The following is an 8,337-nucleotide window of genomic DNA, read 5'->3' as shown; positions in this document are numbered from 1 at the left end:
GCCATCTTGTTGTGAGTGTTTATATGTGGTCTTGTTGTCCGTGATTGGTTCTTGCCTCTCCCTTGTACCTGGCCTGTGTCCCTGGATCTCTGTTTGTTACTGATTTCAGATGGTCTTAGTGTCTATTCTGTAAGCCCAGGCCACCGGCTGATAACAGACAGCCCATTGAAGGGTTCCTATCTCTTTGAATCAAGCAGTGGGGAGCATACTTTCTGCGCGCTAAGCAGAAATCTCTCTTCTCTCCTTCTACTTTGAACACCTTCTAACCCGGCCTGTGTCTTTGGATCTCCCGCCCTTTAGTAATTATCATCTTAAGATATGAATATCTTATCAAAGATAATACACCTTTGTTTAGAGAAGAAATCTACCTCAGTAGTAATCTCAAAACCAATTTTTAGGATAGATCAATGGACATTTAGGATAGGTGTCTAGGACTTTTTAAGGTGAATGCATAGAATAAATTGTGATAGTTCCTTCTAGTTCTCCATTAATTAATATGAAGTGATTAAGTTTGTATACAATTTTAGTTTCTTCACAATGATATAAAGCCCACTGAGTATACTGATGGAGAATGAGGGAGTTAATATAGTTCTGGGTGAACTTACAATAAGGACTATAGTCTATTTTATGTTCTTAAGCTGTGATAAAGACTATGACTAAAACCAACCTGGGGATAAAAAGTCTATTTAGTGTATGTGTTGAAATCACAGTCTATCATGGAAGGAAACCAAGGTAAGTACTCATGTAAGAGAGATAGACAGAGAGAGAGAGAAGACAACTAACCAGTACAGACTGTTTTTGGTAAAGAACGATAGAGTACTGAATACCTTTCTGTTCCTGTAGCTAAGACTATGTCAAATGTCTCAATAAGAATCCTATTTGGAACAGCAGTTAGAGTTGTTACTGTACTTTGCACTATTTTGAGTAATACATTGCAATTCTTCAGGATTCATCCAAGCAGATATTTTCATTGTTGTTAAATTAATTATTGATCTCATATGAATCACATAATACCTGTAGTTTATAGGAATTTCATGTTATTATTTGTTTCAGCTTAATGATTATTAGGAGCAGGCTACAATTCAATTGACTAGTCACTCTACTGAGGTGCTTAGAGTTGTGTCAATATACAATACACATTTATAAAATATACATTTAATTCCTTAGTGTCTTCTAGACATTTCTTTTCAGCAGTCTTTTCAATATCCTGGCATTCCCATTATTCCTGTGTTTTCACAGGCTTGAATGCCACACACCTTTTTGTGAGACTAGTGGGTAAGTCATCAGTAAATATACTTACTGGGATATCACAGCCTCAACTCCTGTCCTGTTACTGCCTTTCCATTAGTCAGTGCTTTACCAAGTATAAAACTGGATAAGATCCAGAAACTGAGAGAAGATAATTATTTTTTATTACAGCAGCTGCCCTCTACCTTCAGATCTTTTATAATTTATTATTTTGATTATATAGATTGAGCAATAACAATTTTGGCTGTCCCTGTGACATTTTTATTTCAGTAATCTTATTGATGTCTCCCTGTACATGCATCCCGGTCAGCGGCCAATTTGACCCAGATGTACTTATTGATTATGCATCACAACCCGGACACTGATCTCTAAGGGACTTATCTTCCCCTTAATATAAGAGAATAATATCTGTTACCCTGTCATGTATCTTATAATCCATAGTAGATTCACCATTGGATTTCTCAAATTTTCTAGGTGTTTCTACAAGTGGGGTATCTGATATATATTTTATAATCTTTGTCTACTGACCCCAGACTCTTAGACTAGAAAGAGGTGACTTTCGTTTACATTTACCTAAGGTGTGTGTTCAGTTGGTGTGAGTTAAATTCTAACAGATTGTGGTATTATCATTATTATGACGCATTACTGACCTCCAGAGTAGTAACTCCTAAAAAGAAGGATATACTGTCCTCTACTGCTAGACTGCTTAAGATTTACATCAGTTGTATCCCGCTGCTGATTGGGGAATGTCTAAGGCAGAACCTTCAGGTAGAGAAAGGGCTCTGAGAATAAGAAAGATGAGGAGCTTTTCACAGGTAACATGTGAAAAGACAGATATGACTATGAACCTGGAAGGCATAGCTAGCAAAAACATGAAGTGGGTTTAGATGGGTTAAGTTAGATTAGCTAGTTGACAGTCTGCCCATCTAAAACCTAAGCTTCAAAATATTAAAAGATATCTCTGTTTTTATGTTTACTGCTAGTGAGTCAACAGGGGCTAACAATAACTGAGAATATTGTTTTTGACCATCATTCCTTATTTCCTCCTATTCTTCATGTTAATGAGACAATTTTTCTCAGTTTCATGATGTAGCATTAAGCAATTACACTTCCGTTCCATGAAATACCATTGATTTTGCTCATACCTTAATAGAATCATTCATTGTTGATCTGCAATTAGTTCTGCATTAAAGAAAACTAATACTCTATTGGTGATCTCTCTGTATTATCAATTTGCATTCTCACCTCTATATTGTGGTCTTAAATATCTTTATATCCATGAAATGTCCACATTTTTACAGTACACATGAACAATATTGTATCTAAATTATGAACACTTTGGCTCACCAACAAACCAAGCTCTCCATGATTCTGTTACATTGTAATGATTTTTATTTTTCTCTGTATTTCAAGTTTGCAGTAATGAAGTTGTTTGTGATGCTTTGTAAAGCAGTATCCTTTTGGTTTTCTTGATCTAAGACAGGAAATAAATCTTGATACAGGAAACTTGATCATTTTTTTGTTTATTCGGAATATTTATGAAATCTGGGTTTTCAAAAACTCTAATATGTTAATATATTTGATTCACACTGAAGTGCTAAAATCTTATTTCTTCTCAATTATATTTCTAACTGTCACAAAATAAGTTCCCTAGGCTATAATTTAATATTCTATGGAACTAACAACATATATAGCCTGACTGCGCTAGTTTCAAGTTTTGGAGATGAAATACTTTTATATACACCTCTTATTCTATTAATATGTACACCTACTCTTTAACAAATTTATCAACCTCTAACACCTTATCCCTGTGTTGATGCTAAGGATCATGTGATTTTAGAGAATTAAATTTAACTTTCCACTAAATTATCACACACTTCATTTCCCATATCTCTTTAGTTTTTCATTGTCAAAACTTTATAAATATATAAATGATACACACAAAACAATCCATTCTTTACTTTGAATGCCTTAAAGATATTTTATCAGTAACATTAATGTTATAATTATTCTTACCATTTTACTACTAATAATCTTGCTCTTAAATCCTATTTTATAGTATGCTTCTTCAAACTATTTCACATGCCTGGGGTGGGGAGCCAGTCTGGGAAGTACAAGTGTGAACCTAGATTTCATTAGAAACTGATGTAAAATCTGAGCTTTATAGGTACAAAAGAATCACCATGACAGAGAGGAAATCTCATACAATATACCCTCCTCTAAGTTCAACAGATTACCATGGAGTTCAAGAACATTGAAGTAATTTTTCATGATTTGTTTTCCTCTAAAACACAAGTTGTTATGAGGAGCAAAACCCAAGTTTGGCATGCAAATAATGTTGTCCCATATTTTGAAGATTTTCATTTGGGGAAATGAAATTTATTGCAAGATAAACTGAAATACACTAAGTGTTATATCACAAACATGCCATAAAAATTAGGAGAGTAGGATAACCTAATAAAACAATTGTTAGTGGCCTAAAATATAAAACCTAAGGAATCTGAAAATGATTATTAAATTCATAGTCATAAAAGTAAAGAAAAAAGATACTATGTAAAATACTGAAGAGAAATGAAAAGATAAAAGATGTCAAAAATACATACTACAAACAAAAACAGGATAGATAAGACAGATGACAGTCAAATAAATAACCAAAAAATATTTCTTAAAGAATAATCCTCAATTTTATACAAAAATTCAACACATTAAAATGTACTTGGTGAATAAATGAAAACATCATCTTCTAATAAATACTGTATGAAAAAGACTAAACACCAAAGGTAAAAGAAAAATTACATATTTTTGAGTCAACAGCCACAATAATAATAAAAATAAGAACAATTACTACTATATAACCATTTACCGTATATAATATATATAGCATATGTTAAAATGAAACCTACTCATAAAAATACTGAGAATATATTGAAAATAAATTACACTGTTGGCATAAATATTACCCAGGACTTATCATAGAAATAAGAAAATATTCAGAAACATATACAAGAAGTCTCTGGGTATTTTACAGATTTAACCATTAATAAGAAACATTGACTTAGTGAATTAAATGAGAATTGGTATGTACCAAGCAACATTTATCCAAAAATATCTATATATAAAGTATTTGAGAATCATGAAAATGTAACTGAGAACCCACATCAAATTGGACTTCTCAGATAGGTTTAGATGATTTTGCAAAGTAATAGTTTTGTATGTCCTTAGTGAGTCAAAGCAATCATAGAGAACAATAGTGTTAGTTTTTGTTACCAATTGTAATTGTTGGATAGTGCCAGGAATTTGAGTGTTTGAATTTTCTTTTTTTAACCTTTATTTTTAAGTTGGTACAGCACACCTACTCATAAATACACCTAAAATATGATTCAGAAAAAAAATAAATGGTAAAATCCTATTATTGTCAATAAACTCTCATGTAACATTATTTTGAAAAACAAAGATAGGTTAAAAGGGAAATCTACTTAAATATTAAAGAGGAAATTAACTGGATACCTATGGACTTCCTATACTCACATATGAGAAAGTGTTTAGTATATTACTGACAGGAATTTAAAATATACATTCAAGTATTAAATCAGGGTGTGGAAAGATAAAATCTACCAAAAATCAAGGGGCTTAATCCAGTCTCCATGTCAGATACATGTGCAAGAGTATTCATATAGGAGGAAGAAAATAAGTTAATATCAAAGCTTCATTTTTGCTTCCTTCCTTCTTTGCTTTCTTCATTTTTTTGTACTGTAATGAAACTGTTCTCTTCTACCCTCAGAAAGTATGAAAAAAGTGGATTTCATTAACATTGTCTACTGTACATAGAAGGAAACAAGACACAAATACTAGCCAGCTAATACTGCTTAGACTATGTATGCTTGGGGTGAAATAGAATAAACCAGATGATCAGTTAGGTTTTCGTTGTGTATCTGTCTGTCTGTGTGTGTGTGTGTGTGTGTAGAAATAAAAAATAAGAAAAAGTTTATTATTTGCATTGTTGTTAGAATTCTATCTAACTTTTTGTGTGCAGGTATAAACTCAGTTGAAGACTGTAAGTATATTTGTATAGAATGTAACTCTTGGAAGTTGTTCTCAAAGAATGAAATCATCAGTAAGGATGATGGATGCATTTATAAGAGGGAGTATATAAATTTACAGCTGTGTGCAGGCTAAAAAAAATACTTGGACCTGCAACGAAATTAGTCATTTGTAGCTGAAAAATTCACTCTAAATGTAGTTCATAGCTTTAGAAACCATCATATAACTCTTTTTTTCTAGCATGTAAAAGTATAATTCTATACCCATTTATAGCAAAATCAACAAAATGAGGTATATTATTTTGACTTTAACCATATATATATATATATATATATATATATATATATATATATATATATATATATATATATATAAACATATACAGCTTTAAAATATGCAAAATTAAGGAATGTAAATAGTAGAAGAATTTAAAAGATAATTTGGAAATCTGAGCTACCTCCTTTCTATGAATTTGATGTGTTTGTGTGTGTGTGTGTGTGTGTGTGTGTGTGTGTGTGTGAAATGTCACAATCTCTACTAGCTACTATTTAGCATAGCATCTTTGTATCTTTTGGGAAACTCATCTAAAACTCTCAGAATATTAAGTAGTGATATTCTAGGTGATTTTTACTGAGGGCTTTATAGTAAATATTATAGATTATGGAATTTCTTATCACCCTACTCCCACCCCTTCACCATACACGTGTTACACTTTCTGAAAGGAAACCTTGTTTCCTAAAAGTGAAAGTGACATTTAAAAAAAATCATCTCACTTTGGGAATGAAATAAAAACACTCGGGTAATCTGTGAGTTTAATTACTTTCTATATTGGCAGTCATTTTCTTGAGTCAACTTGGAGTTTCTTATTTCTAATTGCATCATTCCTATCATTTCTAATATTTTATGTTCTAAATTAATCTTAATGTTTAGGTCTCTTTTTGTAGAGTAAGAATGACCTACTGTGAGTTGTGTCAAGGGTATAGATGGCTGGAAATATACCAGGATTCAAGGGAAAACAGTGTGAATATAAATTCTGCATTTTTAGTTTAGCTTTGCACTCTTGCTGACTGCATCAGAAAGTGCAGAAAGCAAAAGCAGCTGTTGAAGCAAAGAAGCACCTGAGAACAGGAATGAGCAAACAGGACCCATTTTAATCTAAATACATTAGAAAAGCAGAGTCACTCTTACTAGGGTACTAAACTTGATAAAAAACATTAAAGATATATCATCAAAATAAAAGCATATACATATATATGTATAGACACATGCATATATGTATATATATACATATATATGCTTGTGAAGGTGAATATAATATTAATGTTCTTATAATGAAACTATATAAAAGGGCATATCTTGCTACTAGACAAACTCAGAAATTACATTTTTATTAACTATATTTATAGCATCTGGTACTCAGATAAAAGATGTCATAATGGTGGCTCCGTGTTGTTTTCTTTTACTGGTATTTTACACACACTCCACAATTTAATATAAATTAGAATTTTTTCCCATAGTATAACCCAATTACTCTTTCCCTCCCTTCTAGTCCACCTAGTTATTCCTAATATTCCTTCCCTCCCATTTAGATCCTTGTACTTTATTCTTATTTTTAAGAAAAAAAATCCCATAAAATAATAATAAAATATGTAGAATAAAATATAATTAGATAAGACATGTGAGTAAATCATAATTTGCCTAAATAAACTAACTGAAGGAAAACGTCCCAAGAGAAGGCACAAGAAATAGAGTCCCACTTGTTTACACACTCTGGCCTTATGTTCAATGGTGTTGTACCAAGTAAACCTACTCAACTGATCCCTGCAAAGGAGGTTCTTTCCCTACCAGCAACCCAAAAGTTCTAATTAAAAAGCAAACAATCACAGCCTATTTTTATATGCCTTTGAAAGCTCAATGGTTGATCTTCTTCCTAACTTCCACGTGGCTAACTTACCCTTTATTCCATCTTAGCTGCCCTACACCAAATTGAGTACAAAGACATGCATGCTATGTACTCTCCGAAAAGTATACATTAGCCAAAATGTACAGAAGACCCGTGATACAACCCACAGACCATTAGTAAGTTTAACAAAAAGGAAGGCCCAAGTGAGGATGATTCAGTCCCACTTAGTAGGGGTAAAAAGGGAACTTAAGGAGACTCACGCAGCGGGACAGGACTCACTGAACTTCAGCATGGCTTACATTGCCAAGTCTTTCTATGATCTCAGTGCCATCAGCCTGGATGCGGAGAAGATAGACTTCAACACGTTCTGAGGCAGGGCTGTGCTGATTGAGAATGTGGCATCACTCTGAGGAACAACTACCCGGGACTACACCCAGCTCAGTGAGTTACAATGTCGCTTTCCCAGGCGCCTGGTGGGGCTCAGCTTCCCTTGCAACCAGTTCGGACATCAGGAGAACTGTCAGAATGAGGAGATCCTGAACAGCCTCAAGTATGTCCGCCCTGGGGGTGGGTACCAGCCCACCTTCAGTCTCACCCAAAAGTGTGATGTCAATGGGCAGAATGAGCATCCTGTCTTTGGCTACCTGAAAGACAAGCTGCCCTACCCTTTTGATGACCCATTCTCCCTCATGACCGACCCGAAGCTCATCATATGGAGTCCCTTGCGCCGCTCAGATGTGTCCTGGAACTTTGAGAAGTTCCTCATAGTGTCAGAAGGGGAGCCCTTCCGTCGCTACAGCCGCACCTTCCAAACCATCAACATTGAGCCTGACATCAAAGTCTCCTCGAAGTTGCCATCTAGATGAGGACTGCTCAGCCTAGGAACCTTCCACTCTGTCCCCAAGTAATCTTCCTCCGGGCTCAGTGCACCCTCAGGAGACACTGGGAGACAGAAGCATTCCTTTAATATTGTCCCCTTTCCTTCCCTGCCACCCTTAGCTCCCTCAAGGCTCTTGGGGAGTTCACTTGGGGGCTCTAAGCCTGGGGTAGGTTCTGGTCCTTCACAGAATGATGCCACCTTCCTAAACTGTCTGAGAGATGGCTGAGAAGTTGTGAAGGGCCCAGAGCCAGCTTGCTTTAGAGTC

The 8,337-nt window shown here is 34.4% G+C and overlaps 1 pseudogene across 1 annotated transcript; it reads left to right on the top strand.

The window, feature by feature from the left end:
- Nucleotides 1-7,482: 7,482 nt before the first annotated feature.
- On the top strand, nt 7,483-8,054 carry LOC308421018 (glutathione peroxidase 2-like; annotated as a pseudogene). The gene has a single exon. The product of its transcript is annotated as a glutathione peroxidase 2-like (transcript).
- The last annotated feature ends 283 nt before the right edge of the window (nt 8,055-8,337 follow it).

This window comes from Micromys minutus (genome assembly GCF_963924665.1).
Source record: "Micromys minutus genome assembly, chromosome: 5".
In the NCBI taxonomy this organism is placed as follows: Eukaryota; Metazoa; Chordata; class Mammalia; order Rodentia; family Muridae; genus Micromys; species Micromys minutus.
Note: the sequence above shows the minus strand (reverse complement) of the source record. Positions and strands in the feature narration are given on the sequence as shown.